Below are 27,942 nucleotides of genomic sequence, written 5' to 3'. Positions count from 1 at the left end.
GTGATATGACTGCAGAGAGATTGCAAAAGCATTTGTGTGAAGGGTAGGAAACCATCCAAGACTCCTTCAAATCCCCCAAACTAGAGCGTCACGTTAAGCTATTCCACGATGCTCGCAAGAAAAGTTACAAATTTAATACAAGACCCACGTTTTATATTCCTCATAGTACGTTGTACCCTGATTTAAAAATAGGTCTTCAGAAACGCTGAGGTGGGAATGTATCAAGATAGCAAACACAAGACAAAAAGGAAAGGGATGCAAGAGAAGAGGTCATATACCAACACATCCAACATATCTCAGGTCTCAACATCAGGAAAATAGGAGGTGAGGTCTTGCAAGGCCTTACCAGTAAGGGCATTTGGCTTTGACACTCCTGTTCACCACCACTAAGGAAAAAGGACTGTTTCCAATGACTCAGACCCCAAGTGGGAATGAATTATAAAAGTTTTATTGAGAATAATAAAAAACGTTCAGAAAGCAAAAGGGACAGTGCTGGAAGCGTGGCCGACAGCCAGAGGCTTGTCCACAAAATGGCAGCTCCGCCTTTTATACCCCTGCTGTTGCATCAGCTTGATGCATATTCATTTTGATTTTACATAGTTTCAGTCCATGTCACTCTCCTTGGCACAGACTGTGGTTCTTTCATCACTGTGGTCCTCAGGGCCATCACTGGATGAAGTTCTGCTCCTTTTAAGGTCACATCTCAAGGGCTTGGCCAGCAACAGTCCATCCATTGTAAACCCACACTGCAACACACAAAACCATCCCTGCAAAAACCAACCTCACAACCATGCCACCGCAGCACCATCAACCACTCCACAACATATATCACCATCCCAACATTAACAACCTCACAATATTTAATCAACAATATGATCAATAATCTAATATCAACTCTTATAATACCCAGCAAAAGTCAACTTCCATTAACTTGTTGCTTAAAGATCAGAGCTCATTTTGTATCCTCCCATTCTCTGGAGGAGGCAGAAGGGACAATATAAGGCTACAAGGCAGGGACTGCAATGATCAAAGCAAGAGTAATTTCAAATTAAAGGAGGGACATTCCAGCTAAACTGGGGTGAAGGAGAATGTAGCAGATTGACCTGGCTGGGTGCCAGGTGCCCACTCAGTCACTATCACTCCTTTTCCTACTAGGACAGGGGACAGAATAAGATGGAGAACAACCAGCAGGTTGAGATAAGGCAGGTTTATTAGAGTAAAAGAAAAAAATAAGCAGAGATCTGCACATGCATGGGCTAAAAGAGAAGAAGTCAGTCTCTACTTCCCATCAGCAGCAATGTTCAGACACTTCCCGGGAAGCAGGACTTCAGCATGCATAATGGTTCCTCTGGAAGGCAAACACTGAAAACTCACAAGTGCCCTCCCATTCCCTCCTCTCTCCCTTAGCTTATATATCTGGGCTGACATAATATGGTATGGAATATTCCTTTGGCTAATTTGGGTCAGCTGGCCTGGTTGTGTCCCCCCCCAGGATCTTGCCCACTTCTGTTCCCTTTGGTGGAAGAAGGAACGTCAGAGGGACAGTGCTGCTCAGCAGCAGCCAAAACACTGGTCTGTTATCAGTGCCCTTCCAGCTACCAATGCAAAGCACAGCACTGTAAGGGCTGTGAACTTCACCTTGGTCAGACCCTATACAGAGAGGTAGAAGCTAGCTAAGGCTCTGAAAGACCCTAAGATCATCTCAACTGTTGGCTTTTCCTTCAAGAGTGTGCCTCCTCCTGTGCTGCCAGCCGCACCTTAAGCAAAACCAACTTTATCCTTAGGTCTTTCCCGGCAATAAATCCAACTCTGAATAGACACAATGCACTGCTGGTCAATGCAGGGAAGCAGCCTTTATGCCTGTGCTCCCAAGGCATGCCAGCAAGCCCCCAGTTCCCCATCATATCACTTCAAGAGACAGAGGACTGTGTCCCCATAGACAGTGGCTTGAGAGCAGATATCCCTGGAGGTAACAGCAGATCATCCTGTCTTTCAGTACCCAAGGATAACCAAGAAAGGCATTGTTGGGGGTTGGGTTTGTTCCTTCTTTCTCTGGGGAATTTTTTCCCCACGGGTTGCCAAGGGGACCGGGTGTTGGATACTTGAGAGTGCTTGGCTGAAACAAAGAGATGGACAAAAGGTGGAAGGGGGAGATAACGCAGGTAAAAGACACAGCTTGAGGCAGCTGCGTGCTTTTCTGCTTCCGGCGTTCGGGAGACGCGTGTCGGCCGCTCCTCGAGGATCTCAGCCGCCGCAAAGCACGCCGAGCAGAAGCTGAGTCGCTTTTCTGCCTTGCCTTCGAACTTCTTCGGCGCTGCTCCTCTTGCTGCAGCGTGACCCTGCACTCCCTGCGCTGCCGGGACATCCTGCCCCTGCCTGCCGGGACACCCTGCCATCCCAGCGACCAGCCCGGGACTTTTCCACTGTTCCAGCTTGGTGCTCTGAGGATCCTGCAGGGACACCGAAACCAAACTGCCCTGGGTTTTGTGAAACAAAGCCCTCAAGGTTCTTGGTGCTGTTGTCGTTTGTCATTAATGCTGTAGTTGTTTGGTGGGGGGGGGGAGTTTTTTTTGTGTTTGTTTGCTTTGTATTACATACTAGTAAAGAACTGCTATTCCTGTTTCCCAAATCTTTGCCAAAGAGCCTCTGATTGTAATTTTACCTAGCAGATACCTGTCTTCCTAAACCAAGACAGGCATCCAGGGCAGTTTGTGAAGATACCCAACCTGCAGGCATCTCAGAGGTACCTGTGATACCACTGAGCCCAAGTCAGTTCAATCTTAGCCTTTTCCAGGGCTTTGACTAACTTGTATTTCATAATCTGTGTCTTAATTACTGGAGGATTTTTTTTATTATTATTTTTAAACTGTGTCTTGCATAAACCTCCACAATATGAAGCTGGCATGTATTCCCATCTGACCATCTTGCTGTGAAAATTGCCATCTAATGATCTAGTCCTTTTACATCAGCTTATGAATACATCTCCAGGAGAATGACTGCCAAAAACATACCTGTTCTTGCATATTTACAGTGCACAAGTCTAAGAGATTAATTAGTGATGACAGAGTTCAAAACCCTAAGCGTGAACAATGAACATCTTAATGCTTTTTTTACTAAAGAAATAATTTTTCAGCCCAAACTAATCATTGGTTTTGTACAGAAGCATCTCTTGCATTACAGCAAGTATGTTAGGTGTCAGCTCTTTGTACATTTTCAGAGTTTTAGTTTAGAAAACAGGCAGAATGTGCAAAACATCAGCCCAAGTATACCTGACGAAATACCACTTTTGCCAATTCAATAAAAAAAAATAAAATCCTATTACTTAACTTCAGTCATTTTACAGATATATCTATGTTCTCCTTCATTTTAAGCCATAAATTCTCCATAAATTTTATCATTTGACCTCCTTGTGGAAGATTGTGGCATTTGAACAATAAATCAATAGTCTGTTATGAAACACTGACTCACTGCAGAGATTCTCTGAAATGATACATTCAAGAAAAATTGAATTTTCTAGAAAGACTCTCTATTTTCCCTTTTAGGATAAATAGCATCTGACATTCAGCACCACTTTCGGTTTAACCAGAGCAAAGCCACCTAAACTCTCACTGACAGTCACAGGAAAGCTATATCTGAAAGGTCAGCTACAACAAAAAAAAAAGAAAAAACTTAAAGAAACTTGGACTCCAGAAATACAGAGTTTAGTTCCTACTGCTGCTGTCCAAGACATCCTGCTGGACACTGAACAAGCCATTTCTCCTTCTGTGCTGCTGCTCGCCTTCACACAAGGGGACATAGTCATTTTTAAAGACAGTAAACTGGCAGATGAAAGGATAAAGTCTCTTCTGAAAGTCTCATTTTAACAAGTACAGAACATTCTGTTCGCAGCACAGCAGTTGTATTTTTCAAAGGAAAGACCTCTATTAATGAGAAAGGAGATTTCGAACTCTTTAGAACTAGAAGCATTTTTTTGTATTAGCAGCAAAAAGGTGTCACAAATAGACAGTAGTTAATCAGAAAGTTACAAGCAGTCTTATCAGATGCTATCTACAGCAAAAGCTAACCCATCCTTTGTTATTACACTTCCTTCTATAAATACCACATTTGATATCCAAACAAAAACACTGATAAAAAGTTTCAGTCAGCTTCCCACTTAAACTGAAAATCAGTCAATAACTTGCACTGGCAGTGGTGAGATATCCCAAACAATGTAAATTATCAGCAGCCGAGGAGCCAGGAACTCAGACAATTCTCACTAACAGATATTCTTGTAAAAAGACTTCTCAGAGAAGCTAAAAGTCAAAAAAAATCAGATTTTAATAGTCCAAGGCAACAGTTGGCCAGTTAGGAATATTCTGGAATTTACCTGTGGGTGTACTAATGGCAAAGATGACTTCAGTTCAGTAAACTGGCTGCCAGCAACCCAGCAGTTTTCATGAGCAGACAAGGAAAAAAAACGAAACCCAAACCCAACCGGGTTAACAATGTCACTGGAGAGCTCATTAGAGTGTCTTTGCTTTGTCTTCTTTCATGGAGGTAAAAAACCCCAACAAAACAAACAAACAAAAAAATCTGGTTTATTAATCAATCATTGTTGCTTTGTGGAAAGAGATCCTGCCTGAAAAAAAATCCCCTTCCCAGCTTGTTTCCTTTCCTATTATTAGCACCAGTACCAGTTATCTACCACATTTAAAATGTGTTCAATTCCTTGTCCTGTAAAATTGCATTAGGAGTTTTCCAGACCTGATCTCACCAACCCATCCATGCACTTAACACCCTGCGGGCTGTGTCTTGCCAGCACTGTCAAACAACTAAATAAGAACAAACGTTTTTCCAATGTTTTGTTTAGAGAAAGTGGAGTTACCAATATAGCTTACACACAATTTGCTGCTCCCAAGGCAGCAAACCTCACCCCAAACAATATCAAGGTGGTTTTTCCTCCATCTCTCACACAACTTCTTCTCCCAGTCAAATGATACACACATAACTCATACTCCTTTCATCCCCATCTTGGGCTTTTCTTACCTCAACTCCCTCCTGTCTAATTGTCTCGTCTTACAATTCAGAATACTTCCCTCCTGTTATCAGTCACGGTGCAGGGACAACAGCCACATCAACTTCCTAACTGCTCTCAGCTGGAACTGTCAGTTAGGACTGAAAAGTCACTTCTTAACTGGATAAAATAAAAGCCATATACAATTCTTCTAGCTATGGTGATTTCACTTTGTTTCCTGGAGAAACAAACCTCCAACAAGCATTCTCAGAGAACTTCCAAACAGGACATTGTGCCATTCCAATAGGATGATCTGTACAGCCCCCTACAGAATAAAAAAAGCCCATCTTGAATAGAAAACAATGTACAAGCTCAATAGAAAAGAACGAGGTAGGAAAAACCAATGTCGAGGTTTAGGAGTGGTACTTTCCAATTTCATACTCTCACTAAAAAAACCCCACACCACTCCTCCTCCTCCTCTCCCTCCAATGGGAGGCTAAAAAGGTAAAGACCACAGATTGAGATAAGAAAAATTTCCTGGAAACAGTAATGAGATAAGAAAATGAACAGCGGGAATAACAGTATTAATAACAAAAGTGCACAAAAGAGAGAGCAATTCACATGCAAAAATGCCCGTGACAACAAACAATGCCAGAAGGTTCCCCCCCGCCCCGCCACCTTTTCCCAACCAGAACCCCTTCTCCTCAGAAGAGAGTCCCTTTCCCCCACCCCCAGGAACGACATCAGGTGGTATAGAATAACTTCTGGGTCCCAGCCATACCCTCCCAGCCACTGCAAAAATTAACCCTGTCCAGGCCAAAACCAGGACAACCAACATGGAATTTAAAGACTTTTTAATGTTAGCCCTTTAATTTTGTTTTAAAGGATTTGTTGCTTTCATTAAGCTTCTTCTCCTGATGTGAGAAACTTTTGTGCATCTCTCCCCATGAATGGGACAGCACTGTTGCCAGACAGAGCAGGCACAGCCCAGCATTTCCCAGAAAATATCCACTTTAGGAAATGTCTCCTCCTCACACAAAAATGCTCCAGGGACTGTCCAAAGGAGTCTAAAATGGACGAGCAAAATTCTCCAACAGGCAGTGCAGACATTCCAAGAAACAGAATATAGCATACATACCAAGCATGCATAGCAAATCAAGGCTGGCCACCTCTTTGGGGGAATTTTGCACTAATTTAGGCACGGCACATAAGTGATGTACACCTTTGCACAGACTTTGTCCTTAACACAGGGGTGTGCACGCTCGGCAAAGGCAGCGTGAGCTGCGCCTGCCAAAAACCATCAAAGCACAGAGATGTCAGGGCCAGCACAGCCTGCTCACAACAGCAAAACCCACACCACAGGGGAGGTAGGAGGAGAGGGAAGAACTAGATAGGCCCACAAATTCAGCAGGAAAGCTACAGCATTGCATTTAGCACTCCAGGAATTTTGTAGGAGTTTCACCCTTTGAGCTTAGCAGACTCTGCTGATGCGCAGCACGCATCCATCTCCTGGTGCCAGTGGGATTGACCAAAATCTCCAATTTCAAATGCTCTTTGAGTCCCCATTAATGTCTAATTTGCACTTGCAGGCTGGGCATGTATCTATATAACATATACATTATGCAAATGAACTGCTCCTATGCACATTTCAATGAAAAGAATTGAATGCAACCAATTCAGTGAAGTAAATGAGATAAAATAAATCAATCCTGGCCCATACACTTGGCAAGCATCTCAGGCTTTGGAAGCAAAGCCAGTCTACTGGGCACAAAAACCAAATACATGTTATTTGTGGGTCACCTGAAAATAATTTCCGGACTGGACAGCAGCTTGAAATTCACTATATCCCCTACATCAATTTGTGTTGATTTCACTTGCATAAACTCAAGGGGCAGAAAATAAATATTTTTCTGCTACTTATTCTGATTCACCTATCTGCAGCATACAAATATTAAAACCAGCTACAACAATAAACAGCCAAAGGCTATTTCTTGGCAGAACATGGTTTGCATTCACATTTCCACTGCTTGTGAGATAGGAGGAAAATTTTCTCAGATATTGTGTGCAGGAAGTGACTCAGATCACAGGCCCTTATTCAGAAATGTGACCCCACTGATAGCATAGGCAGTTTTGAGAGACACCTCCTCCTCTGTGGGTTTATATTTTATCACAGATGGGATTGGAGGAGATCAAAAAGCCCTCCCAGTTCATCACCCTGAGCTGATCTGAATGGTAAGCCAACAACAGTTAGCCCAGGGGGATATCAGACTTCCATGCTAACACCAACTTTAGGGAAGGCACCTAATGTTGTCTGTTAACTTTGCATGTTGACAGGTACTTTTCTGCCTCTCAACAAATAAGTTTCTCTTATCTCTATACTTTTAAAATAGAACCTTCGCAGTGATTTTCCCATATCAATTATTCAACGTACGGAAAAAAAATTCGTATAATATGAATGACCAAGAAAGTACATTTTCTAAATGCTCCACATAACTTTTAGGACTCAGCACACATATCTAATGGACCATCAGCATCCAGCCATGCTGCAATCCTACACCAGCCTCTCACTTTCAATCCTTTTCAGATCGTTCCAAGATAACACTTGGGTGCAATTACTGGAGTTTGTACTAGCATGCTACCAACTGCATATAGATCATCATTTCTTCCCCAAGCCAATAAAAGAATTACCCAGGAGGCTGATATTGGTCTCAAATCAGTGCATCCCAAGAGCCATCTGTAAATACAAGAGGAACAAAATACTGTGGCAGGATCCGGACCTGTTCCAGGTTTTGAGATGGCTATCCTAAAACTATCTCCTTACAATGAGCTGTCTACCATGATTTCTTTTGAATGAAAAAACAGCTTAGTTTTTTAAACAGCAAAACCACAAAGCAATCAGCAAAGACAAACCAGAAACAAGGTGAATATGCAACCCTTGACCCCTGAAACCCTGTAGCTGGGTCTGTGCTTCCATCCTTGGGTTCAGCTGGGTATAAGTGACCTGCAGAGCAGCTTGTTGCAGCAGCCCTCTTGTTAGAGGGTAGAAATGAGCCAAGACACAGACTTCTTGTTTATCACAGCATGAAAAGGGTCCTGGTTTATTCCTCTTCACAGCTGAGCCATCCTGACTCCAACCATTCACTGACTCTGGCTGCAGCGAGCTCCTACTGTAGGTGTCCCTTGCAGCCTCTGACTGCTGATTATTTCCTGCTGAACTCTGACTGCAGGCATTAATTAGTTTGCAGACTCTGAACGCAGGCTTTTACCTAGCTAGGCTACGACTGCAGGTTCCAACAATTGCTCCATTAAAATCGGTAACACAAGAGGGCCAGAGGGCCAGGACTAGGGTGCCACATGCCCAGCTCATGCCTCAAACTCTCACACAGCTGGCAGGCACAGTATGCCTCAGAGACACCATCCAAGGTTTCTGTTAGCACCATGAAACTTAGTATTCAACACTGGTACGCAGCACTGGAAAACTTCTTTACGTGAGCCTTACCCTTCCCAGCTCACACGCACACACACACCCCCATCTTCACAGCTAACACAGGGAGTGGCACCATGGCACATTTAATTTCTCCTTTTCAGCTAATCAATGGAATAGCTCTCTTTTGGCAGTATTTAGAGGAAACTTCACGCTGCTTCAAAGGAGTTCGCCCCGTAAGCAAAATAAAAATCCGCTTTCAGTCTTCTTGCCCTCATTCCTCTCCTAAAGCCACCCCAAAAAGCTAAACCACTCATCTTATACCCTCCACTGCTGCATCAGTTTTCCCCATAGCAAAGTTATCCCTGTACTCCTTCTGTAGAGATGGGGCTCAGACAATATTTACTTAACTTTCACTGAGTAAGAACTGTACATTTCATATATTTATTTTCAAATAGACATAAATACATTTAATATATTACAAATATATGTAAGTATCAGCTGTATTCCAAGATACCCTAGAGTAAAGCCCATTGGAGACTCCTTAGCTAAAGTAGCAACTGTTTGGATTTATAAATTACATCATTTTATCCGTCTAGGAAAAGGGCAGATGGAGACTGACCAGACAGGACAAGTGCTGTGGGGAAACAGCTCCCATTAATTTGGTTTGGACTTACCTGATTTTCAAATATATGAATATATACAGACTTATAACTCTGTTCAATATCTTAAAATATCAGCAAGGGTAAAACAAAGCAAAAAATGAGGCTGCAGGTTTGGCAGACTGTAAAACTTCCATGAATTTTACAGAGTTTTTTTCTCATAAAATATTATCTTGTCAAGCGAAAATATTTTCAGAAAACAGCTTTATAGATAGCTTTGTCCTTGACTGTAACTAATAAAAATGAGACATCTAGGTGTGTCAAAATGGAGACAAACACCTAGCCTAACCCCACTCTACTTCTTTCAAAGTCCCTGGTGAAATTCCACTGCCCTCTACCAATGCAGAGCATCTCTGTATATCCTGCCTTTTAACACGCAATTTTATTGGGAAGGACTCTCAGCCAAAACAGAAACTGTGCCCTGAGTGTGTTTTAGCCTTTTAGCCCCTTTATTTATTTTAAATAAGATAAATTAAAAGATGAAAAGCCATCCACTACCCTTTTCTCTCAATGACACTAGGACCAAGGAGCTGCAGGAGACAAGACCCCTGGTGACCAAAGCACTGCTCTGGCTCCTCCAGCAGCATCGGTGCTCCCCAGCACTGCTCACCTAGAGGGCAGCTTTTTCCTCATTTCTGTCAGAGAAACCCCACTAAAGATGATAAGTTGCAAAGAAGAGAAATCTCCTGTTTTCATAATTCCTTATTACTATGATGAGTCACCTTAAAAATTTCTTTCAAATGAGTAAATGAAAAAGAACAAAAATACAGCAGAGAAATTACGGTAGCATAAAACAAACTCTCCCTGGTGGCTGCGATTTGAGAGGAACACCATTTCAGAACTAAACTGTTTCTCTCCCTGATTACAAAACATATTTTCAAGTATGACTCATATTCGGAGAGGAAAACTTGTTCTCAAAATCCAGTGCATTATGATCTGCAGCCCAACGTTCCCTCAAGGATTAAGTTCGACATTAATGCCGAAAGATACCTCTGGGGCTCATCTCTGCTAATATTGCTGCAGTCTGAAGGAAAGCTCCTGTGACTGGTCCCAAAGTGCTGTTTTTTCAATTTCTATAGTGCCATTTGGACTCAGCACTGAAAAGGCAGCTTAAAAAACCCACCTCTGGTGTAGAACCTTTTGGAAAACCTGGAATTGCAGAGTGGCAAGAAAGACCATTTGCAGCTCCTGCTGCTCCAACTCATTTTGGTCCAAGACGTGGATATGCTTTCCCAATGAGACCAGCTCTTCCAGGATAAGCCATCATAAATGCACACTTAATACACACAATATAGGATACAAATAAGCCTTGAATTACTTTGTCTGTGAAAGCTGTTGGGAAACACAGACTTTGGAGCAAACCTGTTATCATGACATTCTTAATGCACAAAGTAATACTATGGCACTTCAGACATCCTATAAATTACTACAGAAGAGACCAACTTAATCAACTTGACCAACAGCAACAAACAGGATCTTTGCTAGCATCCCTCTTCCTTCAGTTTAAGGCGACAACATGCATTTAGTCAGCTCCAGCAAAACCAGGGCAAAACACATGCTGAGAGCACTCAGCAGCCCAGCACACAAGCTGGCACTTCTCCAGGACTACCATTAGTGTTACTCCTTGCATGTACCCAGAGGGCTGCACTACCACATTCTTTCATCCAGGCATTCTCAGTTTAAATACTTGGTACCACTTAAAGTCACTTAAATGTGTGATAGCCAGTATTTCTAAACAAACTCTTCTGGCCCAACAAAGTTTGTGATGTCTGCTTAAACTTATACTTCCATCCAAATGCATTGGCATCTAGAAATTTCTGTCTGCTTGCTATGCTGGAAATCACAAATGTCTGCACAGAACCTAAATCCCATCTGTGGCCTTAATTCAGCAAAACACTGCATTCAGTATAATCATTTATACAATTATTAAAATAACGCATAATATAAATTATGGAAATGATTATGCTATGCTTTGAGTTTGGAAAATGCTCTGTAGTTTTGTAGGGCAGCAGAAGCAGAACAAATAATTAGAAATAAATAGCTTTATAACCCTCTTAAGTTTGGCTTGGTTGCAATCAGGAAAACATAAACCAGTACATTAAGGTTTGGCTTAGGAAGAATATCAATTCAGACACAATAGCTGTTTGCACTGCTGAAAAGTTGCAATTCTTTTAAATGAAGTGTAACAGCAGTAATTGTGTTTCTCTGAGTGAGCTAAGAGGGAAATGGTGCATGAATCAATAATGGTGTGGCTTGTACACCATTTATCTCTTTGCATGATCCACAGGAAATCCAGTTGCATAATGACATTATTCAATCCAACTGCAATTGTGCCTGTGAGGCACAGAATAGCTGGTCTCATTAGCATTTACCCCATTTTCAAAGGGCAGACACCCACCAAAGGGGATCTGGTGGGCTATCAGCCTAAGCTTCCACTAATAATGGGATCGCACTCCCTGAAATTACTGGTGCCGCACAACAGGACTTAATTTTTGCTACCGCAGAACCATTTGCTATAAATATCTTCAACACTAAAGACATTTTTTGAAAGCTTCAAAGTCTTTCAGCTGCTATAGAACTGCTAGAGTACTACCAATATGCCTGCTGACTCCAGAAGTCAGGCATGGAATTAGGACCCTCAGACACAGGTACTTTAAAACAGTCATAAATCCCCTACTTAGATGTCTGAGGAAGCTACAGGTATAGAAGAAAGTTTCCAAAACAAGTGCTAAAACAGCATCAACCAGTGCTCACAGGAATAACTTCCAGTGGATGAAGTGTTGTGCTGGGGCTCAATAAGCCGTGGTTTGAATGATTCCCTTCCCCCATTGCTGAAACACACATGTGCAGTGTTGAACGGTTTCTGATGCAATATTTCAGAATTTCCATTTAGGCCACTGGGAATGGGACAGCAGTGCCACCCCTGGTGACAAGCCCAATTTTACCACCATATTTTGAAGTGCTTTTTCAAACCAGTTACCTCCCAGACAAATGGGAGCCCAGGAAAGTGTCTGGTCCTGGCCAGATAACCTCTCCCCTCCGATCTAGTGCTGTCAAATATTTATATCTTCTCAGTGTAATCTACCTTGCTCTGCAAAATTTCTATATGAAACCGCAAGAACCAATCCTCCTGGCCCACTTGATGTAATGAACTGCAAATTTCTACATATCTTTTATTGATTTGGAGAACATCAAACACTAGCACACTTGTGGCTAAGGCAAGAGAAGCCTGCAGCTGCAAGACAAATATGGAGCTTCTTAAGTTCAAAAAATGGCCATACTTCAGTTTTCTGCATTTAGAAGAAATAAAAAAGAGAGGGAAAAAAACCACACCTAAATATAAATTATTTAGGAATAAAAATTATTCCATGGCACAGTTTTACAATTTGTTTTGCGTACAAATTGCCTGCTTCTTTACAATCTAACCCAAATGGAGCAGTTATTGACAGCAGTATCTGAAACTCCAGAGTTTTAGCCAGGAGGGTCACTTTGCACTCCTGCAAAGAACTTCTAATCCTGCAGTGAGATTCTCAGAGGCTACCTGCAGTTCAAGCCTTTTTGCTGTGCTGTGCCACCTGCTCTTTCCTCCCTGTATCAGAAATAAAGTAACCCTGAAATTTATCACAAATTATTTCCTTTAGTCGTGAGAGTGTTCCCAAAGACGTTGTCGTACCACAGGTGAGTAAAGGTCTTCCCAAGGCACAAGCAGAGACTTACAGGTATCCATCTTTATGGAAACAGGGAGAAATGGATTGCTTAATACATTTGTTTCTGTCATAGGACTATCACTTCCACAGTTGACCTGCTTAAAAGTGATACTGCAGTTTGCTGTGGCTCAAGGAAGTTACTTTTATCAGCAGGATGGATTACAGTTACATGGTAGGAAACTAGGATAAGAGCCCAACCTTATACTGTGACAGTAACTTAATTTTACTACTAGCCCTGAAGGGAAAAAATAGGAGATGGAAAAATTCGAAAAAACACTAAAGCTACCCAGCAAGTCTTAATGGACAAAAGAAGACTTGAAAAATTCAAAAGCTGAAAATAACAAATACTTTTTAAAGACACCAAATGAAATAATATGTATTTTTACTACAGTTCTAGTTTTACCACGATCATCACTTGCAAGAGAAGAGCTGAAATGCTTTGCTATTCAGTATCTGGTAAATCAAAACAGACCTCAGAGCTTGGCATCATTCATCTGAGATGATGGAAGAAACTGGGAATTTTGCTTTGAGGTCATATCAAAAACCACAGGCAAAAGATCATTTCCTATACAAAGACCCACTTCAAGATGAACTATTCCTTAAAATAAGGCAAATTTGATGAGGATTTATCTGATGTATAGTCTCTCCCACTCCAGGATCTTTAGGATACAACCAAAGGCAACATCAGTTCTAAGGATTCACAGGGAATTAGGGGGCATGAATAAGACCAATGTTCCTTTTTTTTAACAGGTAAAGGCAGGAGACATTAAGAGGAAGGAAGGAATACATAACCACATCTTACAACAGGCAAACATTTTCATTACAGACCACTGAGGTGACAAAATAAAGTAGGAGACAAAAATATCAAATATTTTACACCACTGATACTGAAATGCTTTATTTTAAAAACAAACAAACAAGCACACCAAAACCAGCAGCCTTTTTAGCACAGATTCTACCAAGCCTTTCATGCAACTTTGTCCTTACCAGATTCCACCTTCATTACTAGTACAATACGGTGTTCAGCCAAAGCAACCCACATCAAGAAGACCAAAAGTTGATATGAGAGGTGAAATGCTGGTTGAATTCTTTATAAAAAGAGTAGCTTACACAATTATTCACCTTTTGTATGTATAAGTACACTCACACTGTATCCCAGCACTAAAGAATGCTGACTTCAGCATAATAGTCTGCAAAAAGGAATTTACGGAGCTCCAAAAAGATAGCTCTACTTGTCTGTGGACATGGTCATAATTCCCAGTATAATTTGAAATGTTTTGCCCCAAGCATTGGACTGAAATGAAACCACCCAATTCCTCTTATCTGGCCCCAGAGTGTGTTTGCTGTTTAGAACAACTTTGCAAAACTGCAACTCCCAAAGAGTCCTCTCACATTTCTTGAGGGGAAGAGGGTGCTCGGGGCTCTTACATTCCCCAAGCAAAAGACAGTGTCCCACAGCTGAGTCTTCAACAATAAAAGCAATGAAAAATTCTGAAGTGGATACTGAGAAATAATTATCACTTCAAACACACCAGAGAGGCCAAACTGTGGGAGACTGAGAACCCGCACATCCCTGGGTGGCTATATTCTGCCTGAGCTGTGTTTGTAATACACTCCAGTTTACCATAACAAGCACGAGGATAATCATTCTTGTTACACTTCCAGTAGTATGTAAAATAGTATTTTGACAGATGGCCATTACAAAAACGGTAGTTTAATCACAGGCTTCTAAAACAGTCCAAGATCAAAGGTTTGGTAGAGTTACTCACACCAGCATAGTTCCACTAGTGACTATCAGTCCTAGATTCAACTTTGGCCCAAGGATACTAACTTATAACACCTCTAATGCTTAGACAAGATTAAAACTTACACAAAATTAATCCATATATAAAGCACCTATATCAGATGGACTGACAGGTATAACATTCAACAGTAACACATCAACTTGACACAAAGGCAACTGAAATCAAGGAAATTAGATCCTTTCATACTTGAGGGGTCTGAAATGACTACAGATCGCTCTGCTTCTCACTCTTTAGGATGAAACAATAGCTGAGAGCTACTGGTGTGAAAGCACTCAGGGAACGCTCCTCAAAGAAGTAAACCATCAGTAACACCAACCTACAGAACAAGTTGACAAGACAGCTCTTTCCCTTCTCTAGTTTGTGAGAAGGATCATTCTCCTGAGAAAGGTGTGGGATGGGCAGGGGGGGAACATTCTTTAATTTTATCTCATGGGGCATAGGAGACTGCCATAGTTTTTAGTCTTATGTATATCCAGTTACTTCTTTCAACAATTCAAAGTCCAAGATGTCTAAACTGTCATACAGAACAAGGCACATGTGCAAAGACAAGATTGTTGGATTAATGGAAGCACTCTCATGAGAAAGCTGAAATGGATTTTGTAAACAAGAGCCACCCTCCTGGTCTCATAATTTGGTATATTCTGAACTCCTTTTTGACTCAAAAATAAATACAGAGAATAACTCATTTCCCTCAAAAGTGAAAGACTCGCCTTCCACCAAAGAACTGCAGCATCTGCCAGCAGGAATTCAAAAGTTCCTGTAATCCTGAAAGTCCACAAGTTCCTGATCACCATCAGAGGCAGGACATCAGGTTAGTCTGAGCCACCACAGTCACCCTTAAGTTACTTTTGTATTCCAAACAGAGGACATTTACATATGTAGGACTTGACAGTGAGTATTCAAAACACAGCATTGCTGAGGGCAAAATGCTAATGCTGGATATAACGCTCACTCGAGCACATATGTGTGTTACAGACTCTGTACTGTGCCAATCCCCTTGTGCTGTGAATTGTTACAGCCTATGGCTATGCAGTGTAGGCTCTGCAGTGCAAGCTCCAAGAGCAGCATGTCATTTTCTCAGGTTATCAAACACCCAGCTCAGCTAACAGGTCATTTATATGTAGGTCTAAACACACCAAGGCTCAGCTGCTCAGGGCTAAAGACCCGCAATAGAGATAACATTTTAAATTATTTAAGGCAATGTGGAGGAAGGCTTAGAAGCTCCTGAGTAGAGGAGTTACAAACAGCACATGCCCAACTTGATTTCAGACATGCTACATATGGCTAATATGAAACAGAATATAGGGTGATATGAAAAAGGCTAATATGAAGAGAACACAGGAGAAGTGTAAGCTGCAAACACGAGTAGTTCCAGAGACATACAAAGGAGCATTTTACCAGCAGAGGTTAGCAAAAACAAGATGTACTTGTTGAACAGGGATGTAAGAAAAAACAGTTCAGACGTAGGACTTCCCTTCAAACTGACTTGATTTTCACACTCAAGTTCCCACTGACAGATCCCCCAAAACTTCCTTTGAAGTGAGGGGCCAAATATCGGTCAGATATAGAGAAAAGTACTTCCTTATAGACTGCTCTTTGCTTACCTATACCACATTGCTCTTCATCTGCTCATCCTACCATGCCTAAATTTTTAAATTAAATTCTAAGCCCCCAGTGTGGGAGTCTGGTATCTTGGGGACAAACGATTTCCTAAGTTTTTCGGTTTCCACCTTGCATGTTCTTTAGGCAGGAGCAGCATGCAGCCTAGGGATTTGTGTGTTTAAAGGATACTCCCTTATTATCAAAGTACAAGAACGTCTAGAGAGTCACAGCTGAAACTGTGAAGTCCTTTCAGTCTAAAATCTTCTATAATCCACAGTTCAATTTTCTTGGGTATTATCCAAGCAGCAATCAGTTCATTAAAAAAAAAAAAAAAGCCAGGGGAAGGAGGAAGCAGACACAACACGTGACTTTACCTTAGTATCAGAAGATCCCCAAAAACATGCTTAACATGAAATTTTACTTCATCAGCGAATTCCACAGCATAATTCCTCCCATTGCGGGTAACTCTGGCTGGACTACACCAAGATAAATGATACAGCAAGGCACTTGGGATATTAGCAACTCCTCTTCTTAAACAACTTCTCCAAACCCACATGGACAGTGGGACACTGGGATCAGACTCTGGCCTACATCTGCACTGACACAATGGACTATTGCTTGTTTGGGTTTTCACAGAATTTCTCTACCTGCAGATAAAACCTGAGAAAAACCTGTTTTATCTGTAGTTATGTTCAATGAGCTTCAGAAAGAAAAACTATACATAAAATGCTCAGTTACTAAAGTACAAAGCTGGTTAAACAGGCAAATAAAGAAAAATTATTCTGGTAACAGAGAAAAGAGATGAAGGAGAAAATAAACATGATGTCTTTCCTTTTTCAAACCTGTGTACACATTTTCATCTATTATGAATTTAACTGCAAGTTTTTCATATGAAAGCAGTGTTCATCACCTGAGCTGAATTGACCCCTTCCACGTGGCTAATGAAAATGGTTTTGCCACACACAGTCACTGGGAAACCTGGCAAAGGGCTCCTGATTACCCGTATCAATGGAAGTGAGGAAAAACAGAGTCACACACTGAAGTCAATTACTTAACAGAATGCAGCAAAGCACAAAAACAGCACTTTTCTTCAGTGGAAAAAATTCCAACATTACACCACATAATGGGATTTTGTGCTGAAGATGATATTGAAGATTCTGTTTTCATGATGGGGACATTTGATAGATATTTAAGGGATTTGAAAAACTCAAAAGAGCTCCTTGAAAGATAGGCTAATATTGTGGTGTTCAGTGTTATAATCAAATGCTGAAATTCAAGCAGCAAAAAAAGAAGCATTGTCAGAGGTATCAGATCAAATTATTAATCTGCCTGTCTACATTGCAACAAAGCAAGAAGTAAATTAAGTTTCATTTGCTTAACTGTACCAAAGTGAAGAAGGTGGTGTGGGTTTTTTCTGTTTTATAAATACCTAGACAGCTAGAGCTAAAAAGAAGTGCTTTTAACACCAGAGGACAATTTCCCCAAAATACAGGGAAAGGCCCATCACAGAGCAGACATTTATCTATTTGGAGAGAGAACCAGGGTTTTTTGCATTTTAATTCTTGTCTTCATCACCACATTTTTCTTTTGTTCCCCCTGCAGAAAATTTGTATGCAGGGCACAGCTGTTCAAGCTGCACAGACACAGGTATTACTGGTGCCAGGAAATAATGTACAAATCTACAAGTATAATAAAACTGCCTTTCCCAAACAGGTGTTTGAATGCTAGTTTGGCTGCAATCCCAAGCCTTTGGCATATCTACATTTGGGTTCAGCTTCTGTCCATTCCCCTGAGTTGAGACCCAAGCTGAATGCCTATCTTTACACCTTCAAGTCAGCCAAGAGCTCTCATTCCAAACCCTGGCAGCATTCATAGCTTTTGCAGCATATTTAGGACTCTCTTGGTATGAACGACAGGTGTCTTCCAAGGAAGGCAGGAACCTCCTCTGGAATGGAAAGTATGAGTCCATTACATCTGAATTGTTATAACTTTGAATTTGAGGGGCTTTCAGGCAAAGACATGGGAAAAGGAATAACAGTTCTTTTACTAGTGTGTATGTTTATAACAAGGCAAACAAACCGCAGCAATGGCAGCAACAACAAATAGTCATTCACTCAAACGTGCAGCCTCCCAGCATTCTGGGAGGTAAAGGAAAAACATTCACACATGGTGTTTCTGGCTGTAGTCATTCCTCTGGTGTGTACCTTTCCTGAGAGGACAGAGAGCCTTTATCAAAGCTAAGTGTAACAAGCTGCTTCTACACGGGACCCGCATTAAGGCCAGCATGGCAGCCGCAGGCCTCTGCTTCTACGCTTTCTTCCCATAATTTCCCAAATGCGTGTGTCACCCATATGCATATTTAGAATCAGTAAAAACATTCACTAGCTTGTCCCAATATAATTCACGGGCTCTCAACAAGCACATACAGCTCCATTGTCTGAGCCGACCATGTGGGTGGCAACCTCCCCCCTTCCTTTAATTCCCTTCCATTAATGATAGCATATCCTGTAAATTATTTCCCTTCTACCCCCCTTGAAGACCCATCAATAAACACATTTTCTCTCTCAGGCCAGGAAGGGTCTTGTAAATCTTCCATAGCCTGGGTCTGGAGATCTATCACTTGAATGCAGTCACAGATTTCTTTCTGGCCCTGCCTCCTCAAGGCTGTTCAAACAGGAGGCTGGGTTAAACCCTTCCCCACTTTTCAATTCTAAATCCTCCTGTTCCATGAAACAAGATTCATACTGTAATAACTGAGTGTTCCACTTAGAGGCTCTTTCCGTTAACAAAGCTTTAACTCGATGTGAAACTTTAACAAGCACATATCCTTCTATTGTCAGTTTTTGGGCCCCGGTTACCATCAAAGCTGTGACTGCACAGTTCTGCAGACAATGAGGCCAGCCTCTGGCCACCGGGTCTAATAGCTTAGAAAAATAAGCCACAGCCCACCATGTTACCGTACCAAAATTCCTTTAGAATGGCCCTGTTTAACATCCACATATAACTCAATTCCTTTCCTGAGTCTGGAAGAGCTAAGACCACAACATTAGGACGGTATTGGGTTAAAAGGTCATATAAAGGTCTGGCTAAAACAGGAAAATCCTCAATCCATGCTCTGCAGCGCCCCACTAACCCTAAAAATTGCTATAACTCCTTTTTTGTCTGGGATAATGGTACTTGTAAAATTCCTTGTATTTGTTCTGGATCAATACACCATAAACCTCCACTCAAAAGTGTCCCAAATATTTAACCTTTTTCTCTACCAACTGTACTCTCTTTTCAGACATTCTAAGTCCCTTTCTAGCAACAAAATTAAGGAGTTTTACAGTAGCCTCTTCAACCACCTTTTCCTGTTCCCCTGATAAAACAAAATCATCCACATACTGCAACAACCTAACTCCCAAAGGTGGAGTAAACTCTCTTAATATTTTCTGCAAGCCTTGCCCAAACAAAACCAGTGACTCTGTGCATCCCTGCAGGAGGACTGTCCATGTCAATTGTTGTTTCACCATCTTCCCTCCTTCCTCCTGTTCCCACTCAATGGCAAAATACTGTTTACTGCCTTAAGTAACTGGACACCCCCAGAAAGTATCCTTCAAATCCAGTGCTGAATAATACTGGTGTGAAGAAGGGATCTGATTCAGGATGCTATAGGGATCCAGAACTGCAGCATGCCTTGGTTCGACAGTTTCATTTATTATTCTTAAGTCCTGCACCATCCTCTAGGTTCCATCTAGTTTCTTAACTGGCAGGATAGAAATATTTTAGGGAGACACCCCTGGCTTCAAAAGATCTGCCTTTAGCAGGGATTCAATGATTGGCTGTCAGTCCTTCCTTCCTTCCCTGCCTCAAAATAGGGTATTGCTTTTAGACACCACTTGTCCTGGTTGCTTCAAAGTAATTTGGAGAGGCTCTATATCTAATTTTCCATATTTCCTTGGGGCTGCCCATACTTCTGAGTTTATTTCAGCATAAGCCTTTTTCAGACATTTTACACAAAGTTATCACAGTGTTAGACTGTGCATCATTTTTCACAATACTAATTGTCATTCCCACTTTAGTCATCAAACCCCTTCCCAGGGGTTAAATAACAATCAGAATCAGGAACAAACAGGAATTCATGTCTTTCAAACCTATCCCCCACATCTACGAACAGCAGTTGAATAAAATGCATCCACTCATGCTTTCCACTCACCCCTAGATCAAAGATCTTTTTGACAATTTTCCCCCTTAGGGACAAAATTCAAAGTAGGTCAAGAGCCCCTTGTGTCTACCAAGAGACACGCCTCCTCTCGATCCAGTCACACCTTAAATGCTATCAAGGGCTCCAGTGTGGTGGGTCCCCGGTATAATGGGAGCCCTTGACACCCCTAACAATCCATCTCCTTTGTCCTCTGGACTTCCTCCGCCTGAGGATCCAGCTGTTTCTGCATACAGTCCCGCTTGCAGTGTCCCTCTGACCTGCAGACAGCACACTGATTCCTTCCCAACCGCTGTTGGGGTTGGCTCTCCCCTGCTGAGGAGGGAATGCCTCTGCCACATCCTTGTGGCCTAGCCTGTCCCCTCTATCCTGGGGGCCCTTCTGAGCCCATGGTTTATTCCTCCAGGGCTGTAAAAGTTCTGCCACAGCCTTTGCCTCATCCCTTCTTACATATAGCTGCTGTGTTTTCCTAACCAATTCCTCCAGAAGCTTATTCTGCCACTCTTCATCTTTCTGTACCCCTTTCTTTATCTCAGGCCAGGATTTAGTAACAAACGGTACCTTCAGCAATGTGTCAAAGGCTGGTCACTCAGGAACCGTTTTCTTCCGCAAGGCATCTCTAATCCTCTCCAGCCAATGAAAGCAGCTTTCATGCTTTTTGTGTTCTAATGACATAACCTCAGCTGTATTGTTATTTCTGGGAGCTGCCAACTAGATTGCTCCAATAAAATAAGAACAATAATCTCAGAGGCAAGCCAGACTGGCCTGATAATTTTGGTCCCACTGTGGGTCCACCTGGGGGATTGTATCATCCATCATAGGTGTGTTTGGTCCAGACCCCTCTGCTGCTTGTGGATGTTCATCCTCCCACAGCTGCCAAACTTTCTGTAAAATCACGTGTTTCTCTGACAACCCAAACAAAATCCCCAAAAGAAAAATCCCAATCCTTCTATGTATAAGCCGCATTTTCCAAATATTCCTCTATCTTTTCCTCCACCCCATGCGATCATCAAAATATGGGGGCAATTCCTTTTTCAACCCTCTTATATCTGAGGTAGTAAGCGGTACAGTTACAAACCCAAACCCTCCTCTTGACCCCCCAACGGAACTTGGTGTAGTGGCATCTGGTGGACCCCTGTCTCTTGGCTTCCTTTTCAATCAATCCTTTCCAATTCTCCTCTAAATACAACCACATACTTTGACACGAGTGAGGTCTGTCTGTTCCATAAGGTGGCCATTTAAGCCCCTTTAGCAAATCATACTTTGGCCACGCAAAATAACAATCTTCTACCATTATGTCCATGATTACCTCTGGGGGAAGGCATAATCTGTCCCAAGACCTCAGCACTCTCCCCAAGAGACTCTCCGGGGGTTTTATGGGATAGTCATCCCTTTTCCAAGGGCCCCCTCCCAGGTTAACCTTTGCAACCCTCCACAAGTGCCCTGTTTTACCTGTGCTACCCTCCATGGGTGCTGTCCCATGTTCACTCCCCGAAGATCCCACTGTACTCACTGGTGAGATTTTCAGTGGTCCTTCCCTGTGGACTCTTCACAGATGCCCCTGGTCTGCCACTCATCTGTCTCCTGTCTTGGGGACCAAGATTCATGGAACAACTCAGTCAAAGAATCTAAGACTGTCAGGTGAGTAAATTGCAAACAGAATACTTCAGAAGAATCCAAAATATTCCACCATTCCCAAAATGCTAAGATGGTGACTCCAGAAAGGTTTGAGAATAAGGATCGTAAGGGTATATATTTTGTAAGCTGGCAGGAAAACAAAACCACAGAAACGTAGAATAAAACGAGGCACTTACATTTCACGCCATACTTCAGCATCTTTTTAATAGAATTATATGCATGTTCCTGTAATGACAGGAAGCACATACTCTGAATTAAAATTAAGAAGCACCTAGACCTCATTAATTTGCCATATCACTATTTTTTCAAAGACAAGCTTCCTGGACATAGTAACATTGTCATGAATTAGATGCCAGCATTTCCAGCGCCAGGTGCTTTCTTCTGGCTCCTCTGTCTTTACAAGCTGTTGCCAAGAAGAGGCAATGATTACAAACTCAAAACGTGAACTGATACTCATTTTGTAACTCATGCTTTTACTTTGTACTTCATATTTCAAGGTGAATAAAGAGTAACAGCATTTAACTGCACAATGTGCTTCATTAATGGCTTCTCCAAGGATAACTGAAGTTTTCTTCAGTGCAGAAAGTCAGCAATAAACTCCCAGTGCTATGATGGCTTTAACTGCAGCTTTATGAACTTTGTGCAAGGTTCTTATCATACAGAACCAGAAGCAATCAGGCCAAACAAAATAAAATTACACAATTTAAAAGGTTTAATATTTTTTGTCAGAGAGGTTCTAAGAAGCCATGGGCTTTGGAGGAGCTCATTTCACATTACTGGCATATTTATTGCACAAAGGTGGGATGGTTCCAAGAGACTCGTCTGTGTAGGAATCATTTCAAAACCCACTAGTTCCAGATTAGATTGAAATGGGATTTTTAATTAGTTACTTGACTGTTTAATAACCAGGAAACAACAGCATTCAGTCCTACCATTGTCTGTTTATTTTGTGTTCCCTTGATTTCTCAGTGGCATTTGGCCACCATGAAAAGAATTTAAAATGCTTTAAATCTTAGGCTATTGCCTGCTTCTCAAAATACACAGCAGCCTTAGTTAGACCAGTGACACACATATAATTATGCAAGAATAATACTGAATGCTTTCAGATAGATTTAATACTGTGCTGAGTGCATAGAGGATTTCATATTTTCTTTTTTACCCTAGAGCAACAAAGGCAGCTACAAACAACATAGTGATTGGAATGAAAATGCATTTGAACCCTTTGCCATTTAATCAAAGATAAAAAAATGTATAACTTTAATTTCCCAGGTTTATGACAACCAAAATCTATCCTATTTTAGCTAAAGTACTTGCAGAGAAAATATTAGTTTGCAGACTCTGAATGCAGGCTTTGACCTAGCTAGACTGTGACTGCAGGTTCCAACAACAGGCTCTAAGGCCCACACTGACCTCACAGCACTGATTCTCTCTCCTCAGGATCTTTCTTCTTCATGATCTCCTCATTCCTTCTTCCCCAAGGTCCCTCTTCCTTCATGATTCTCCCTCACCGGCAAACCCACTCCCTTTTTGTCACCCTTATCTTTATTGGATACAGCTGTGACTCATCAGGGGTGAGGCTGTGTTGGGTAATTAACACAGCTGGTACTTATCAGGGGCCAGGTCACCTGTATTCCCTTCTCCTACAGAAAGAAACTGAAGGACTTGTTTGCACTCATGCCCCATCCATCAAACACTACTGCATTGCTACGCATGGTACAATTGAATTATGTGTTATTTAAGATTACAGACCTTTTCTGCATTAACAACTATGGTTTTGAAGCATTTTAGAGTTGCTTTGGGAATTTATGATGCACTCAGTAGTTTGAATCTGCAAGATGAAAGGTAGGGGACCAAAAGGGGACTTAATGTCACAAGGCAGATCTGCTTTTCTGAGGGATTAATAGTTTCTAGTTTACAATGTCATGATCAGACCTGCAGATAAGTCCTTTCAGAAACAAAGAAAGACTGGGCTGCCACATTTTTCATGGCTGCAGTGATGCCAAGAGTGATTATTTTTCTCCCTGTTGTGTGCATCTTGGAATAAAGGTTTCATGGGAATGTGCAACAAATTTCATAAAAATTTGTAACACCTAACTAATTTTAACAGAAAGCTATGCTGTCTAAGAGTAGAGATTTAAGTGTTCTTTACTACTATCATTTCATTGCTAGAGCCCAATTAGTCTGTCCAATGGGAAACCACTCAGCACAGACACACAGGTCTGCAGCCCAGTATCCAGATTTCTGTGTTAGAGAACGCACCAAATGAATGAATGCACCCCACCATCCATAGATGTCTCACCTCAACAAAGTTCTGAGCTCCTGTCTAATTTAAAAACATATATCTTGGTTGAGACACCCATCCAGGTGAGCTTCCCAGTCTAATACCCTCAAGTTATGAAGCTGAAAGGAAACCAGCATGGTATTTCTGTCTGATGTGCTGCACATGGGATTTTCCAGAGTTAAATCCTGTTTGCATTAAAATCACATCTTGTAGAAAAGTAGGCCGATTAGTTTCTAAAATAACCAGTGTCAAAAAATCCTCTATAGAGAAGAGCAAGTTGTCCCAAATCTTAACTATTCATCCAGGAGTTAAAAAGCCAAGTCTTATCTGCTGAACTGTTAAATACCTGTTCCCTTAGATAGAGACTATCACCAAGTCATTCTTCAAATTCTCCTTTACTAAAGCAGGCTGGAGCTTCTTGAGTCTTTTAAGGCAACCCTTGCCAGTTCTCCAGACAACCCTCTGACTCTGCTCAGCTCTCTCTGGTTTCCAGCTTCCCACTGAACTGCAGGACACAGGGCAGGCTCAAGGGTGCTGGGGTGTGTGACTTATAGGGCAGCAAAGCCTTCCCATGCCTGTCCTGGAAGCTGCGCATGCAGCCATGGATCACACTGGCTCACCATTCCCTCATTTCATGCTTAATCCTCTTACAAGGCATGTTATATGGAATTTACCAAGCAACTGAACCAACAATCCCATCTGCCCATTACTTATCACTCCAACTTCCCTTCCCCAGGTTAGAAGTTAACAGTGGTTACTTGTGCCATCTTAAAATGTCTGCTAGTATCCTACTAGGATGCTATTTCTTCCTCAAACTACTGATTTAACATTAAAGTAGCATGGAGACAAAAGCACAAGTTCTGTGAAATACACAAGGAAAACTGCTCTAAACTTACGGGTGAATGATGACTGTATTTAATCATGACCTCTGCAGTCTGACTGCTTAGCTGATTTTTAATGCATTTGGTATTGGATGGTTAAATTCTTAACTCATGATAGCCAAGATTGTATCCCACAGAAAAGTGTACTGTGTCAACATTATTGTATTTATCATTTGAGATCTCATCAGTTTTACAAGATGTATTTTCTGCACCTGTACAAGATCAATTACTTTCTGATCTTGTATTAATCATTCAAAACCTGTATCAGTATTTCACGCCATAACCAAAATCAGGGTAGATCAAGTTAACAGCCACCTAAGGCTCTTTCCCCATGTTCAGCTGTATTCAGAACAGGAACCTTTAGACTTTTGCATTTCTCCCTCATTTCAACATACACTAAATAAAATAAAATTCAAACCAATTCAAGCCAAAAGTACCTTCTCTCCCTCTCTCATATAATGCATACCACCACTTTACAAATGACTACATGTTACCTGGTGTCCTCATTTGTGGTCATACTATGAATGATAGAGGCAAGCGCTGTGTGAAATTCAGGTGAGCAGCTCATCTGCATTAGCTTCTCCAGTACCTCGGCCCCTCCTGACGTATGTGAGGTGATGCAGCCAGAAACCAAACGCTACTCGAAGGCAGAAAATCAGCACTGAGTGCCTCATAGTGGGCCCACAGTGCTGGTAGAGCCACACTGTGAAGGAACTAATCATGTCACCTTCATGTGACATGACCACATCACCTGGATGTTTCCCAGATACAGTTCAGCATTAATTAAGCACATTTCTACACAACTGCCAAACCCCATAATTGCTGTCAATAATACAAAGAGTATTCTTGGTGGCAGTTTTCTGTTAACTTCAAAAATTCTACATTATATTCAGTGTTGATAACTTAGAGTTATTTCTTGTATCCTGTTTCTTTCTTCACCAGCTTCTGCTCCTAATAAAGCATCTAATAAACACCCTCACTATCCATTTTCCCTTGCTGTTTTGGATATATGCGTGCTTTATATTAGATGCAGACGTAGCAATGCATTTATTTTACAGATAGATTTATTCTTGACTGTGGGCTTCAGGATATACAGCAAGGTACTCCTGGCAGTTTCAAAATGCCATTTATTTTTTTCTGTTTAGACACCATCTTCCTACCTGTTTAGCTAACAACCTTGTCAGCTTTTGGAATGGGCCTTCTAAGGCACTAGAAGCATAATTGGTTGCATTTTGTTCTATGCACATCACAGACACAATCAAGTTACAATCATTCTATTTAACTTAGCCTCAATTTTCAATGCCATGTTTCATTTTTAACCTGTCAGGAAATAGGAAAAAAACATTTGCAGCTCGAAACATGTTGTAAGTTCGTTTGTTTGTTTGTTTTTTAAGAAGGCTCCTGCCTTGCACAAGGAAAACCATACTGGGGCTTTGGGGAAGCCAGGCAATGCTGCCCCTGCCTCCCACACAATGATCAGTCCTCCAAAGCAGCCAGTTCCACAAAGAACAGTCCCCTGGCTTCTCGGGTGTGTTGCCACAAGGGGAAAGAAAATAACCTCAAGACTGAAAGAGTATCAGCCTCTCAGGAGTGACTCAAGCCAATGATTTATTTCTGATTAGAGCCTCTGAAGTGGTGATGCCTTTCCTGACAGTGGCATTCACACTCCTCTCTCACATTCAAACTCTGCAGAATAGTGCAGACAGAGGGGTTTTAATACTCCAGCCATAACAATTTTACCACAAGGTTTCAGTAATGCAGCTATGCTCAGAAATGATCTAGTCTGAGCCCCCCTGCCTATTTTTCCAGGTTCTCAGCACTGACATGGAGATAATTACAAATTTTCTTCTCTCTAGATCATTTCATCTCAACTAACTTTGTTCATAACATCTTAATTTTGCACTAAATGAACACTCATTTGTTCCCTGTTTCACCCTTTCTTCCTGTGCAAGTTTAACACTCTCCAGTTTCTTTCTTTCCTAAGCCACAAAAAATTTGCTTCCCAATAAGGGTCAGAGGCCAAAGTCACCATCCTCTTCCCTGCGATAACTTGTGACCACAGCATAAAATGCCCCCTGAAGACCAACAGTCTCTTTTGTAATAAGCAATTGCCAGATGTTCCTTACCTAAATTGCTGAAACATCTCATACATTTAGAGATTTTCCTCAACATCCAGAACGCCTCCGCAGTAGCTGTCCTCAAGAACAAAAGGGAAATCACCGGCCTCATTGATTCATGTATCTTTGAGCTGCATAAAAGACTTTTCACATATTTACACCCACCAGAGCTCAGACACAAATCTGCCAGGACTAGACTCAACATCCCTCGAAATATTCAAGGTCAGGTTAGACTGGGCTGTGAGCAACCTGGTCTGGATAAAGATGTCCCTGCCCATCTCAGGGGGTTGGATTAGATGGCCTTTGAAGTTCCACTCCAACCCAAACTTTTCTACAATTCTATTATTTCACTTTTATCTAGGTTAACCAAGGACAAAGGGAACATTTGCCCAGAACCACCTTCCCTTAGAAGGACACTTTCCAGACTCTGTGAAAGTAACTCCTATATTACACACCCTGAATCATTATCAACTTGAGACCAGGTAATTTCTTTTGAAGTTATGTCTGATCTTTCATGAAAGTAAGATTTCTGTTAAATGCCAATCCAAGTTTCAAAACGGATCTGACCTTTTCCAAATACAGAAAATGTTTAGGTCTAGAAAACTGAAAACTGTTCTGTAAGCAATTTGCC

The 27,942-nt window shown here is 41.6% G+C and overlaps 2 long non-coding RNA genes across 5 annotated transcripts in view; both read right to left on the bottom strand.

The window, feature by feature from the left end:
• LOC136294169 (uncharacterized) overlaps positions 1–27,942 on the bottom strand; it is a 150,048-nt gene that overhangs the window by 88,823 nt on the left and 33,283 nt on the right. The gene's annotated exons all lie outside the window — the stretch shown is intronic.
• Positions 481–23,618, bottom strand: LOC136294170 (uncharacterized). The gene is made up of 4 exons (XR_010722335.1): positions 23,443–23,618; positions 22,209–22,257; positions 21,908–21,982; positions 481–746 (listed from the first exon to the last, which is right to left on the bottom strand). It is a non-coding gene; the product is annotated as an uncharacterized lncRNA (long non-coding RNA).

Source organism: Chamaea fasciata, unplaced genomic scaffold (assembly GCF_029207755.1).
Source record: "Chamaea fasciata isolate MVZ Bird 193981 ecotype frontalis unplaced genomic scaffold, bChaFas1.0.hap1 SCAF_9, whole genome shotgun sequence".
In the NCBI taxonomy this organism is placed as follows: Eukaryota; Metazoa; Chordata; class Aves; order Passeriformes; family Sylviidae; genus Chamaea; species Chamaea fasciata.
The sequence above is the reverse complement of the archived record's forward strand: the minus strand, read 5'-3'. Positions and strand labels throughout refer to the sequence as shown.